The sequence below is a fragment of the Pygoscelis adeliae genome, unplaced genomic scaffold, assembly GCF_000699105.1.
Source record: "Pygoscelis adeliae isolate BGI_AS28 unplaced genomic scaffold, ASM69910v1 Scaffold10, whole genome shotgun sequence".
Classification (NCBI taxonomy): domain Eukaryota; kingdom Metazoa; phylum Chordata; class Aves; order Sphenisciformes; family Spheniscidae; genus Pygoscelis; species Pygoscelis adeliae.
The window spans coordinates 1,860,345-1,873,935 of NW_008824053.1; the positions used below are offsets into that span (position 1 = coordinate 1,860,345).

At 38.1% G+C, this 13,591-nt stretch overlaps 1 long non-coding RNA gene across 1 annotated transcript; it reads right to left on the reverse strand.

The window, feature by feature from the left end:
- Positions 1–698: 698 nt before the first annotated feature.
- Positions 699–2,973, reverse strand: LOC103925099. Its single transcript, XR_664013.1, has 3 exons — positions 2,888–2,973; positions 2,123–2,152; positions 699–1,712 (listed from the first exon to the last, which is right to left on the reverse strand). It is a non-coding gene; the product is annotated as an uncharacterized LOC103925099 (long non-coding RNA).
- Positions 2,974–13,591: the final 10,618 nt, after the last annotated feature.

Sequence of the window (13,591 nt, forward strand, 5' to 3'; positions counted from 1 at the left end):
CTGCCCGGCAGCGCTGCCTCCTCCGCCCGGGGACGGAAGGATGCGGGGAGCTTCGCCGAGAAAAGTCTCTCGGTAGGGGTATTTCTGCAGCGAGCGACACGAGTGTTTCGTATGAAATCCATGATAAATTTATTAAGTGCAAGGCTAGGTCGAATTAAGGTACGGACCTCTCGAGAGAGAGCCTTATCGCGTGTTCCAAAGAAAGAAATTGTCCACCAAATTTTGAAGATCGTATTTAGGCAAAACTCCTTTATGCTTCAATTACAGCTTCAGATACTTAGGTTGATTTACTGATGGTTGGCAAAGGATAGTGTGTCCTGCACGGCGTATCAAAAACAGGTGAAATCCTGGCCCCGCTAAAGTTGGTAGCAGAACTTGAATGGAAATATATTTCATCAATTACAGTTGTAAACCATGGGAGACAAGCATACCACTAACACATGTAATTTTAATCCTAGGTGCGTGCTCAGTAAGACACTAATTAGAGGTATGCTTTAGGAGAATGCACTTTGTCAACACCGAACAAGCTGAGCCCACGGCTAGCGCGGATGCAGGAGCTGTAGGAGCGGCAGTGCCGTGGCCACGCCGCTGCTAAGGAGGTGCCAGAGCAATGGGTCACTGCCCAAGCAGAAGGCGGCTCTGGCAGCTCCCGAAGAATTTCCTGCGCTCCTGAACTCAAAAATGGGCCGTGGTCTTTGCTGTGACCACATTTACTGTACCTGCTTGCAGCTGTCAGTATGGTTCTTGAAATTAAAAATTTCAGGTATATTGGGTATCGCAGGTTAGACTAAATACTTGAGAAAAGGAGCCAAGATACTATCAGCTTTATGAACTTAATTAAATTTCCATTCCTTCCCAAGGGAAAATGCATTGTTTTTCAGCAGGTTTTAGACTATCGGCCTAATCTGGGGCGCGCTGCCTCACATGCTTCTCTACAGAACTCCAGGTATTTGCAATCAGTTTGGACAGAGTTCAGCATTTCTTTGCTCTGAGCTGTTTGGCTTCTCTAATGAATAAACTTTAATTAACCCCCAAAAATTTCAGTCCCATGGAGTATTTTTTTTTGCTTTGCAACCTCCATATTGAACTTGCATTTGATTACAATAGACTAAAACCAATACTCTGATAGTATTTCAGCATCTTTTCTTCTGTCCCATGGAGGACTGCTTATCAGATGTTTACGTTAGCCTTATTTTACGCGATGATGACCGGGCACGGTGCTCAGTTTGCATATACAACAACTTTTTTTTACCTCCTCCGCTTTGGTTAACAACCAAGTATTTTCCAAGTATTTGTTTGTTGCACCAATCAGATTTCAGGTAGATGTTCATCGCATTCCCCATCGGAAATAAAAAAAAGTCATCTAGGTAGGGTACAATATGTTCTCTTAAAATGGGGCCTAAAACACTGGCAAAACTAATGATATCTACTAATGACTAAAACCAAAGGTAAACTAATGAGAGGCATGACATACTAGCTAGAAATACAACATAACAGCCAAGTAGCATCTGCCAATTTGACTTAAGGGTATTTTTTTTTTCTTACATCAAGTAATTAACCTAATATTACTGAATATGATCCATGTCTAGGATGCCAAGCAACTCTTCAGAAGTTCATATAGACCATTTTGATGTAGCAGCAGAGAGAGCAAAGGCACTCAAAACACTGAATAACAGCAGGAGTCGGGGAGTGGAATGTTTCCCAGCAGAGCTCTATAAAAAAAAAAGAGAGCAATTTGATAAACCCAATTCAAAATACTTCTATTTATTACTATTATAAAAACATAGAAAGTTTCAGAGAAATCTTTTCCTACTAGCCTCTTCTATTATGTAGACACTTCTGATGTTAAAAGATCGTGTGCCACATCCATACTACACGTAAATCAACGTGTGTTTGGTTTTCAACTGATAGGCAGGATCAAAAGTATAAAGCACTTATGTCATCCCACTTTTCCTCATTTTTGTTGATACTATTCCCATTTATTACGTTGCACATGTATCTCAAACATTTATTCAGATATAGGAAATCTGGCAGATACCTCACAGTATAAACAATATTTCCAGTTTTATCCAATATGTATAAGAAGAAACAAGTAGAAACTACAAAAAGGAAAAGTGCTTACCACTTGACTGCCGCCCGAGGAATGTGGATTCTGAAAACAAACACACAAATAAATCTAGAAGTGTTCCCACCCAATGGTTTTGAATACAGTTTTGCCTGTGATCAACAACATTTTAATAGCTTAACCCACAGCATGGTTTTAACTTGTTCAAGTGGAAAGTAGCTTTACATAGATAAAGTACATAGTTTTAGTTACACACACTCTCATCTTACATCTGAAAATTTCAGCTAGAATTGATGAAAGGGCAAATGTCTGTTTTTCTCTCATTTCATTATCATATTCCATACAGAATTTTCCACCCCTATAGTTGAAAGAGGATGTTAAAAATTGATGTGTACGGGGGGGGGGGGGGGAAAAAAAAAAAAAAAAAAAAAAAAAAAAGAAAGAAAAAAAAAGAAAGGAGAAAAAAAAAAGGCAAGTGGAAAACCAGGTAACCTGCCAGTGAAAAACATAACAATCTAGTTTATAAAAAAAAAAAAAAGCGAAGGATTATCTGAGCAGAGGACAGCAAAATGTAACAAGGCCACTAACTGGAATGTGAAGCAAGACAGATTCAGATTTAAAATATAACTGATACTGAAATAGCTTTCTTAGGCTGAGGCCGTATTTTCCACAGTGATTTCTTTAAATGTGCTGTAATACAAACAGAACTAATACAGAATGTTCTCTTTGGGCCAAATCATCCCGAAATTGCTCTATCAACCACCCCAGTTCTTTGTTTACTAAGATAAGAAGATGAAAATGCTGTGATGAAAGTATTCTTACCGGTTTCCCAGAATAAGTGCTTCCTGAGCTAGAGGAGCCCTGTAAAATAATTATAGACCATTTATTTTTGTTGTACGAGACTCCTAGTGAATTGTGTCCAAAGAGCACACAGCAGTCTTGAAAATGCCGTAGATATTAGTCGTTTTGATACTGACTTTGATTTTACCTTTTTCCTTGCACTTTTTTCCCTATTTTAATTGAATGGTCTCAAGTAAGCACAGCTATGTCCACTTTATTCCACGAACAGTTTCAGAGGATTTTCAAAGCAACATATCATTGACTGAACTACAAAGTTTGAAACTGAAACAGTTATCCTGATATTTAAATACATCATTCTTAATAGAATGATCCAAGCATGTTCCTGTGAGTAAGTAACAGAGTATTATCAAAACTTTGCTATGGGAGGAATGAATGCTGCCTCATCCTAAGGTTCAAATTTGAACAAAATATTCCAATTTTTATTGGTCAGTTTTCTCAGACATTTACCATTGTAACATCATTTGAAATTTCACACTCGTTATTGTTACCTATTTTAAAAACCAATATCCATATCGAGTGCACCCTCAGCAAGTTTGCAGATGACACCAAGCTGAGTGGTGCGGTTGACACGCCAGAGGGACGGGATGCCATCCAGAGGGACCTGGACAAGCTGGAGAAGTGGGCCCGTGTGAACCTCATGAGGTTCAACAAGGCCAAGTGCAGGGTCCTGCACCTGGGTCGGGGCAACCCCTGGTATCAGTACAGGCTGGGGGATGAAGGGATGGAGAGCAGACCTCCCGAGAAGGACTTGGGGGTACTGGTGGGTGAAAAGCTGGACATGAGCCGGCAATGTGCGCTCGCAGCCCAGAAGGCCAATTGTATCCTGGGCTGCATCCAAAGCAGCGTGGCCAGCAGGTCGAGGGAGGGGATTCTGCCCCTCTGCTCTGCTCTGGTGAGACCCCCCCTGGAGTACTGCGTCCAGCTCTGGAGCCCTCAGCATGGGAAAGACACGGACCTGTTGGAGCAGGTCCAGAGGAGGGCCACAAAAATGATCAGGGGGGTGGAACACCTCTCCTATGAAGAAAGGCTGAGAGAGTTGGGGTTGTTCAGCCTGGAGAGGAGAAGGCTTTGGGGAGACCTTATTGCAGCCTATCAGTACTTAAAGGGGGCTTATAAAAAAGATGGGGGCAGACTTTTTAGCAGGGCCTGTTGCGACAGAACAAGGGGGAATGGCTTTAAACTAAAGGGGGGTAGATTTAGCCTAGATAGAAGGAAGAAAATTTTTTACACTGAGGGTGGTGAAACACTGTCCCAGGTTGCCCAGAGAGGTGGTGGATGCCCCATCCCTGGAAACATTCCAGGTCAGGTTGGACAGGGCTCTGAGCAACCTGGTCTAGTTGAAGATGTCCCCGCCCGCGGCAGGGGGGATGGACTAGATGACCTCTAGCGGTCCCTTCTAACCCAAACTATTCTGATTCTATGATTCTATATTTCTAACTTGGTTGTGGAATAATGAAAGAAGAATATCCTTACTGGCTTTCCTTGATGACTGCCTCCTGAGGAAGATGAACCCTGAAAAAAGATACCCGTTTTCAACTCTAAGCCTATTTGTACTTCAGTGTATTCTTGCTATCTGGTATAAAGGACCACAGGAGAATAAACACTATTTTGTGTCCAGTCATCCAAAAATCCCAGGGAAAAGCTTATCTGAAATACAAATATTTAACATCTTTCTGTTACAAGTATTCTTTTGAATGATGTATTAGTCAGAGAATTTAATTCAAAGTTCTCAAGAAGAAAGAGCTAGTTTGTAGTTATGATGTGTTTGATAGAAAGGAAAAAATAATAAGGTCCAACTAACATTAATTCACCTGGAATCAGTCTACAGTTAGATTTGGGGGGAGGGGAGAAGGGAAGAAAAAAAAAAAAGGTAAATGTTAGAGTCCTTTACAGCCCTACTTGAAGAAAGCTCTAATACGGAATGTAACTGAAAATAAATGTGGATAGTGAAAAATTAGATGTTCTGCAAGAGTCTTACTCAGTTTTCTGGCAAAGTCACTCTCCTTATTTGAATGGCATTGCCAACAGGAAATCTTACAAGCATTGACTCTTTAAAAAGTTCCATCAAATATGGTACACAAAATGTCTCACCTTTATGATTCATGTATAAGAAAATGTAACATTTGTGCCCACTTTTTAATAACAGGTGGATACATCTTACTTTCTATAAGAGGGAAGCTAAAACATTGGGTGTGCTTATTTATATCTCCTGCCGTTGAATGACAACAAGAGCAAGGTCTAAATTACATAGTAAAAAGAGTGGTCTGAAATGGGAAAAGATGAAAATACGCATAGTCAAATCTCAACTATTATTTCCTTCAAAAAGAAAAAGAACGTATTTTCTTCAAAGCAAGCCAGAAAAACTTAAGACAAATACATATAAAATGAATGAAAAAGTGAGTCCTGAGCAAAAAGTGTATGATTACTATGAATTTAAACAGAAATAACTGTTCAGAAGTCGCTTACAAAAAAGAAAAAAGACCCTGTAATCCCATTCTGTGACTACTAGAACTAATCCGGAGACTGACTAGAAGTTCAGTTAGAGAGTAAAATGCTGGCTCAAAACTATGGAACTGTGTGAAAATAAATACTGTGTTTGCATTTGTTGAGATTATCCCAGGTAAGTAAATCATGTGACACTCTGCATATTTAAGTAATTCTCAGAAAAATGTCTAGCCCATAACTAACTCGACATAATTTTTTTAACAGGCTTAGAAGAAAAAAGAAAGGTAAACTTGAAATTTTTGTACTTACTGGTTTCCCATCTTGTCTGCCTCCAGAAGGATATGAGCCCTGTAAGAAGTCAATTAAACATCTGTTAATTGAATGAAAAAATCTTCTGTCACTGTCTTGAGACAATTTGTGCAGTACTTAGGACAAACTTACTTGGACGTTGTTTAAACAAAAAGTGACTGGGGTACCTAAAGCTTAAGCTATCTACTGCACACCGAAACAATGGCAATTTGTTATTCTGAATCAAGAAAGCGGTGCTATGAAATACAGTATAACGATTACAGTATGTTCAAAGGAATGTTTTACACAGAGCAGTAATTCATTGTAACCAATTTTTTATTCAGCTTGCTGAAACGACTTTGATCGATACTACCTCAACTATTTAGGCTCAGTAGAATGGCCAAACGAATGTATCTTTCGGCATCAAGTAACTGACCTGATGCAGACAGTACAGGGAGAGTTAGGAGTGATGGGACGGGAAGAGAATATACTCACCTGCCCACCATACTGGCTGCTTCCTGAGGGAGAAGATCCCTATTAAAAAAATCACAGGAAACTTAATTGCTTAAGCGTTGGCAGAAAAACAGCAGTTTTGTATTTTTTATTTGCTGTGCAGGACAAAACATCACAGAAGGACCTTTTGACAGGAGATCTTAGTAGGAATCTGGCAAGTATATTGATCTAAAAGGATGCAGTGAAAGACTGCTGACTTAATTCCTCTAAGCTGCTTAACAGTTGAAAGTAGTAAATTTGGCCAACAGTCACAAAACACCTGCTAAGACTATTCTCTGACATAAATATACGGATATAAAGTGTTTTTAAATATGGCTCTGTTCAAGAGAAAAAAAAATATTATACTTTATTTGTGATTTTCTGCTAGGTCAAATGTGTTCAGAAAGCATCATGTGTATTATTGAAAGAGCATCCTTATTGTTCCAAATAAGTAATTTGGGAAAAATTTGTTTTGCGGCTTTTAAAAATCCTCTCCATGCTACAAGAAAAGATCTTAATAGAGTGATACTGAACTCAAATGCTTGCCAATGGAGATGAAAGAAATTAAATCATTTTTTAGGATAGCAGAGCGAAACTTTGCAAACAGGGTAATACTAATGAAAAATATGTTCCACCTTCTTATTAGACAGCCATCCATTACATCTGTTAACTATTTGGGCTAGTAAGATTTCTCCATCAGTGACAAACTACTAAGTCTACAAAAGGTACATAGGGAGCTGCTTACAGTAAGAGACTCAAATTGCAGCTGAAGATGAGGAAAGTAGTATTATTGTGGGTAACACACCAGAATTTATATTTTCAAAGAATATCTATTGGTATATTTTGTACCAAATTTCCAAGTATTTAATCTAAACAAATGCAAAAAAAAGGATAATTTCAATATAATTGAAAAATAACACAGAAAATAGATTTTGAACTGGTGTCATAGCAATGTGAAACTGAAACATAAAAATGGTTAAAATTATCTCTTGAGATAAGAGGCATTCTGAAGTAAAACAACTAAAATTATCATCTATGCAGTTTCTTTAAATTCAAGTTTGTTCATGCTACTCCATTTCAGTTACTGAGAAACGGTCCCTGTTTTTGGATATTTATTGAGAGTAAAATGACTCTGAAAAAACTGACTGGCAGTATATGCACTGCAACATATTTTTCATTTAATAAATAGCAAGTAGGAGGAAGATCTTGAAAACAAAGAAAAGTTGCTTGCCTGTCCACCATACTGGCTGCTTCCAGAATACGATGAACCCTGTAAAAAGAATGTGAAACTTCTGTAAATGATTTTTTTAAATACCACCAGCCATCAAAAAAACCTGGACCTAATCTAAACGATACTCATGACACTGATTAACTGGAAGAACTTTACACGGTTATTAATGCAGTGGCAAATGGCTACTTAGCCGCACATCATATTAGTGGTTTATGCAATGAGATGAACCCCGTGAATCATTCTTCAGTATTTTTTCAAGGTAAGAAAGCTTCTATAACTACAAAGTAAAATCTTGGCTCTAGTATATAGAAAGATATAACTGGAATGTTAAGAGTGATTCAATAAAAGCCACATGTACTCTCTGGAATTATTGTCCCTATCTCTGTGACTAAACTGAACTCAGTATTTGATGGCTTCTGGGCAAATATGGCAACTGAGCCGTGTTTATTCCTGAGGAACTAGTCTGTGTAAATGTTAAAGACAAATTGCCTACCTGTACACCATGGTAGCGGTTTCCTCCAAAAGAGCCCTGTATTCAACAAAAATAGCAATGTTTACTCTGTATTAAATTCAATGTCATGTAGAGGAAAAACAAGAGAACATACTGACCTATTGCAATGATCAAGTCATTTACCCTGATTAGTAGTATACTGTTCTATTTGGTTGATTAAACAAATAAAGGATTTAGTTTCGATTCATCCTTATTCCTTCAGATTATTTGCTTGCAAAGAGAAGTAAGTTGATAATTTATATGTTGTTTTCAGCACTTCTGATTCTCAGAAGTGGCATATATACCATGAGTAGTATTATTACTTAGGGCATGTGGGTTTTGCTTGATTTCATAATCCAAGAAAGAGAAGTAGTCATCTAAGCAATTTTGACTATACTGGGACAACAGATAACCCTCCCTCAAAAGTAAATTAGATTAATTTCAGCAAAACAGTGGTGTGGTTTGTTTTTTTTTTTTTAAGTAATTACAAAAGTATAGGGAATATACTAATTAGACAGAAAAATGGAAATAGCTTTAACTTTTAAAATGCGTTGCTCTGCTCCTACTTGGAAGCATTTTGTGCCAAGATTTTAGATCTAAGTTTCACTAGTTCAACTATACTCTTAATAACCACCATAAAAGCAGCACTATTACATACGTGTCCAAAACCCGGCAGATATACTATGAGATATTTGGGAAACAAATTCTTAGAAAAGTCCCAGGCCTCTCTTACAGACCAAACGAAATTAAATGCTTTGAAGCAGTTTTTCATGTCTGGATATTTTACAGAATTAGCACTAGTCTTCCTTTAATACAGATACTGGAGAACATTACTACTTGTTCAATCTGGCGTGGGGAAAGCGCAATTTATTTCCCATGTATTTCTTTGAAAATAGAAATGCGTCTGGGTAGCTAGTTTTGAATACAATACTACAGTTGCAAGTCACTTAATATTTTTGTCCTTAGCAGGCTCAAAATTTCTCATTTTAGTACAATATGAAAAAAACTTTCATCATACATATAAATTCAGACAGAATTATTTCAAGAAATGGAGTTCCTTGGGAATTTTCCAGTATGTGTACATACTATGAAAAATATACAAAGACAAAGAATACTTACTGAACTTCCACCGGGGCACACACATCCACCCTGTATAAAACAAAACCAAACTTATTCTCCCGAGTCTATGACTGGAAGAGGCCTCTGAATTAGTAAATCAAACTCACATTCTGCTACTGCAAGAAAACGGACTCACCAAGCTCCATATGAAAACTAGCTTCTTTCTCTCTCCACTGTCCTTTGAAGCTAGCTGTGCACTTACTGATCAAAATTTTAAATATAGTCTTCTAATTTCTCATTTAAAACTTACAGTAAAAACCCTACTCACCAAAAGGACCAGTAAAAAATTCTGAGTGGTACTACAGAAAATATTTTGGGTTTTGTTTTTTTTTTTCCTCCCTAAAGAGGCCAGAGCACCTGGAATACATGCAGTACTCTTTCATGCTACAGATGTTACAGAAAACACTAAAGATGACTTCTAGTGGAGGCCTACTAGGAGATTTCTAGTCTGATAAAACTAACTGAGAGGTGGCCAGGGGTTCACCATTCAGTGTCTCACTTTCCACATTCAATCTGCATGAAACGAGTAAGAAGAAAAACGTTTAGCACCAAAGCAGGTACAGAAGCTCAAATACAACTGCCATTCAGACAGTTACTACTGGCTACTCTGGCCTGTGGGATGTCTGAATGACACAGAAAAAGAAAATAACGTGTTGCTGAGGCTTTGGGCAAAAAGGACAGTGGCGAAGGAAAACAGTTCTTGTGAAGGAAAGACATGCAATGGAAATTGCGAGTGCCTGACACTAGCACAACTGAACGGTGTGGAGAAAGAAAAGCATACCTGTCCACCAGACTGGCTGCCTCCTGAAGAAAAGCCCTGGGAAAAAATGAGTAACTAATTATTTCTGTGTTGCTGAGTAACATTCTTGCTTGTTCTCTCTGGTCCTTAGTCTTTCAAATTGTTTCCATTTAAACATAACAACAAAAATGGGCTTCTTAGAACCACTATCTGTTTAAGGAAGCATTTCCATGCAGTCACAGAGGCACTTGTATCATTTGCTTGTATCATGACCTGACATACCAGACAGACCCATCCTTAGCAATCCTCAGTTTGGCTTAAAGTTATTCTTTCTTAGAATGTTCCTTTTTTGCAAAAACTATGGGTCAGTTTTCCTAATGAACTGTGTATGAAAACTGCAAATACTATGAAAGAAGTTGTTTTACCTGTCCACTATACTGGCTGCTTCCTGAAGAAGCTATACCCTAAAGAAATGAGAAAGCCATTTATATTTGTTGCACATTCTTTAACTTACGATCTGTCACAGAAAAACACACTTTTATTTGTCTTCCATGGATTTAAGTGTCACAGGAATGCGAACACTTCCTTTATAACCACGCTGAGATCTATTGGCCTTTACAATGGCTACTGTTTAAACAGAACAATAAAGTTTAAATCAAAGTCAGCTTCAGGCAGGTGTGAGTAGTGCTGCTGCACTGGACTGCGTGCTCAGGGCAGCCTCCTATGTTTTACTTTCCTGAGTGGGCTGACACAGCAGAAGGTCGTATATTCATCTATTCTGCCTAAACACTGTTTCGCTGTAAGCCACCCCTTTATAAAATATTCTGTTTTTCACAAAACAGAAAAAGAGAGAAAGGTGAACAACGGAAAAAACAACCCATAAATAGAAAAACAGTTCTCACCTGTCCTCCATAATGGCTGCCACCTGAGAAAGATGGGCCCTGAAGCAAAGGTGCCAATTATTTCTCTATCAAAAAGCTTCTTTAAGTGTTTTTGAAAGAAAGACTATTTTCTTTCTCTGTTGTACAATGAAGGATTACAGAAAGATAAACACTCAACCTATTCCTTTATGTGTTCTATGCAAATTAGGAATGGTCTGTAACATACAAATCTTCGATAATACTGAACATGAGTTATTAGGATTATATACTTAGTTTTGGGAGACTGTGTTTGGACTGAAAATCTCTTTCTCCTCTAATTCCCTCTCCAATAAATCTGACAATAAGTGTTTTCAGAGGCCAAGGATGAATTTGTTGGGGATTTCACTCCATATTAAAGGCTGCATACCACTAGGCAGCGCTAGGAACCCTATCCATCATCTTTCATTTCGCAAGGGCGTGGAACACCTCTTAACAACTCCCCACCTTCTCCCCTGTCCCCCTCCTGGGAGATACTGCTTCTCTGATATCAACTCTGATAATGCATTTTGCTGAAGGAAGTGAGGTATTCCATAGGTTGAGGTAGAGGAGGAAAGCAATCTGCTTCCAGACACTCTTTACTGTTAGAGCTAAGAAACCATGACAGCAGCAGAAGGCAAATGGGTCCAGAATGATGAGGGCAGGTCGGAGGGTAGAACAAGGCCAGAACTGCATTTACTGTGATACAACAGAAGTACTGGCCCTTCATAGTCTTTGTATTGTTTCAGATCACAGATCTTTAGATACTTGATCATCTAGTACCAGATTAACAGAGTTTACTCAAAACATTTTTCTTTCAGTCAATAGAAAAGTACCAAGTTTTGATGTAGAAGCTGGGTGTTAGGATAAGGACTACACAGGAAGAGATTCTCACCTGTCCTCCGTACTGGCTGCCTCCTGAAGAAGGTAAACCCTGAACAAAAAGAATTAAATTATCTCTATATCCATGTCATAGTACTCCTTTAAACCGTGCTCCATATGAAGGAGAGATACCTAATTTCTTTCAGTGCAAAACTGTGAGTGGACTGAACCAGACTGTGCAAAAAGGACTGAGAGTCATTTGCATTTACCATGATGTATCACAAATTACATCTCCTAAAAACTCTCCTGTGGCTTTGTATCACATATATATACACACATGTATCACATACTATATACCTAGCAACACATTAAATAAAACACGGGGGAAAAAAAAGTCAATCTCCTTAAAACGTTCTTTTCCATAGAGAACTCTTGGATAAAGTAGTAAACACTACAGGGGAAGAATTCTCACCTGTCCACCATGCTGGCTGCCTCCTGAGGGAGGTGAACCCTGAATATCAACAAAAAAGGAAACTGAAACTTCTTTACACCCATTTCAGAGAATCATAGAATCATTTCTTGACACTTTTAAAAATTTCGGTCAGCTTCATGAAGTACTCATTTATTTCAGAGACATGACCTCTAGTCCTGCAAATTTCAGGAGCCAATTGAGTCAACCATGTATTTCACATTCTATTTTTTCTTAGTCTTAAATAATGGTCTTCATCTGAACTTGTTTTGTTTAATCACAGTAGCACCAGAACGCTACAGAGGAAGATTTACTGAGAAGATTTTAGACTAAAATAAAGCTAGGGTAGACAGCCAGGTAGACAATGAATAAACTACAAGTTTGCATAGGTCAAAACTACAAAAGTGGGGACTATTGGTACTTACTTGTCCATCATAACGGCTGCCTCCATAAGAAGATGACCCCTGGAAAAATATTGAAAATCAGTTATTTCTGAATATCTAATTCATGGAGATGAGCAGCAAAGACATCTGTATTTTGTTATTTGACTGTTTGTAATCTTCCCAGAATAAGCTCTGCATTTTTGTCTTCCTTGAATTCACAATATTACTGCAGAGAATAGATCACCATAAAGTTTCTTGAAATAATAAATTGAGATAGCTCTCTGGATAATCCTTTACTTGGTAAGAGTCAAATAATGGCAAAACGAATATATCATATAAAATATTAAAAGTAAGAGCTTACATGTCCACCATACTGGCTAGGTCCAGAGGAATATGAATCCTGTAAAGAATACCAAATAAGTGAATTACGTGCTGTAGGATTTCCTGAAATCAAAACATGACCCTCCCAGGACAACAGGAGGAAGAGAGCAAGGTAAGCGGGAAGGCAGGCGAGCAGGACTTTCAGTATGCTTTAATAACTAGAGTTCAAGCCTTACAAGGTAACTTGGGGAAATACCCAAGGTCCTAAGCAAGGGTGGAAGGCAAAAAAACCCTACTGCTTTGTTTGTGTGACTTGTTGGGAAGGTTAAAGCAGCATTCTTTCAAGTGCTTTCTCTGCTCATTTCTGGTGAATGGCATTTCTTTATTTGGAAAGCTGAATCCTGGGCCAAAGCTAGCAGTAAAATACTGGGTACCTAACAGGACTCTGAAAACCAAACTAAGCAAGTTTACTGAAACCTCATACAACTAGAGGTCTCTTTAAAGAAGGGAGATTGGATTTGTTTTTCTTCTTAATGGTATTAGGTCCACTAGGAATCAAAAATGCTACATTTTGATTAATTCTTTCCCCACACCTATTTTTTGTGTGAGCTTCACTATGCAAGTTTCACAAAAACAAGGGCACTGTTTGCTAAGAAAGCCATCATGTATAATTTTAGGACATATCAAACTCAATGACAAATTTTATTTACTGAGTTTTTGCTCTTTAAACATAGTTCCCATATCAAAACTGAATTTAATTAAGTTTGTGAATAACCATCATTTTCAAAAGTGGAAAGCTAGTGCTCCTTTTGGAATGAGTGCTTACTTGGCTACTGTACTGGCTGCCTCCAGAAGATGATGAGCCCTGGGGAAAAAAAAACAAAACAAAACAAAAACAATCCAGTTATAATTCTCTAACAGAACTATTTTAAAGCAAAACTCCTTGAAGGACAGCAAGTATATAAATTTC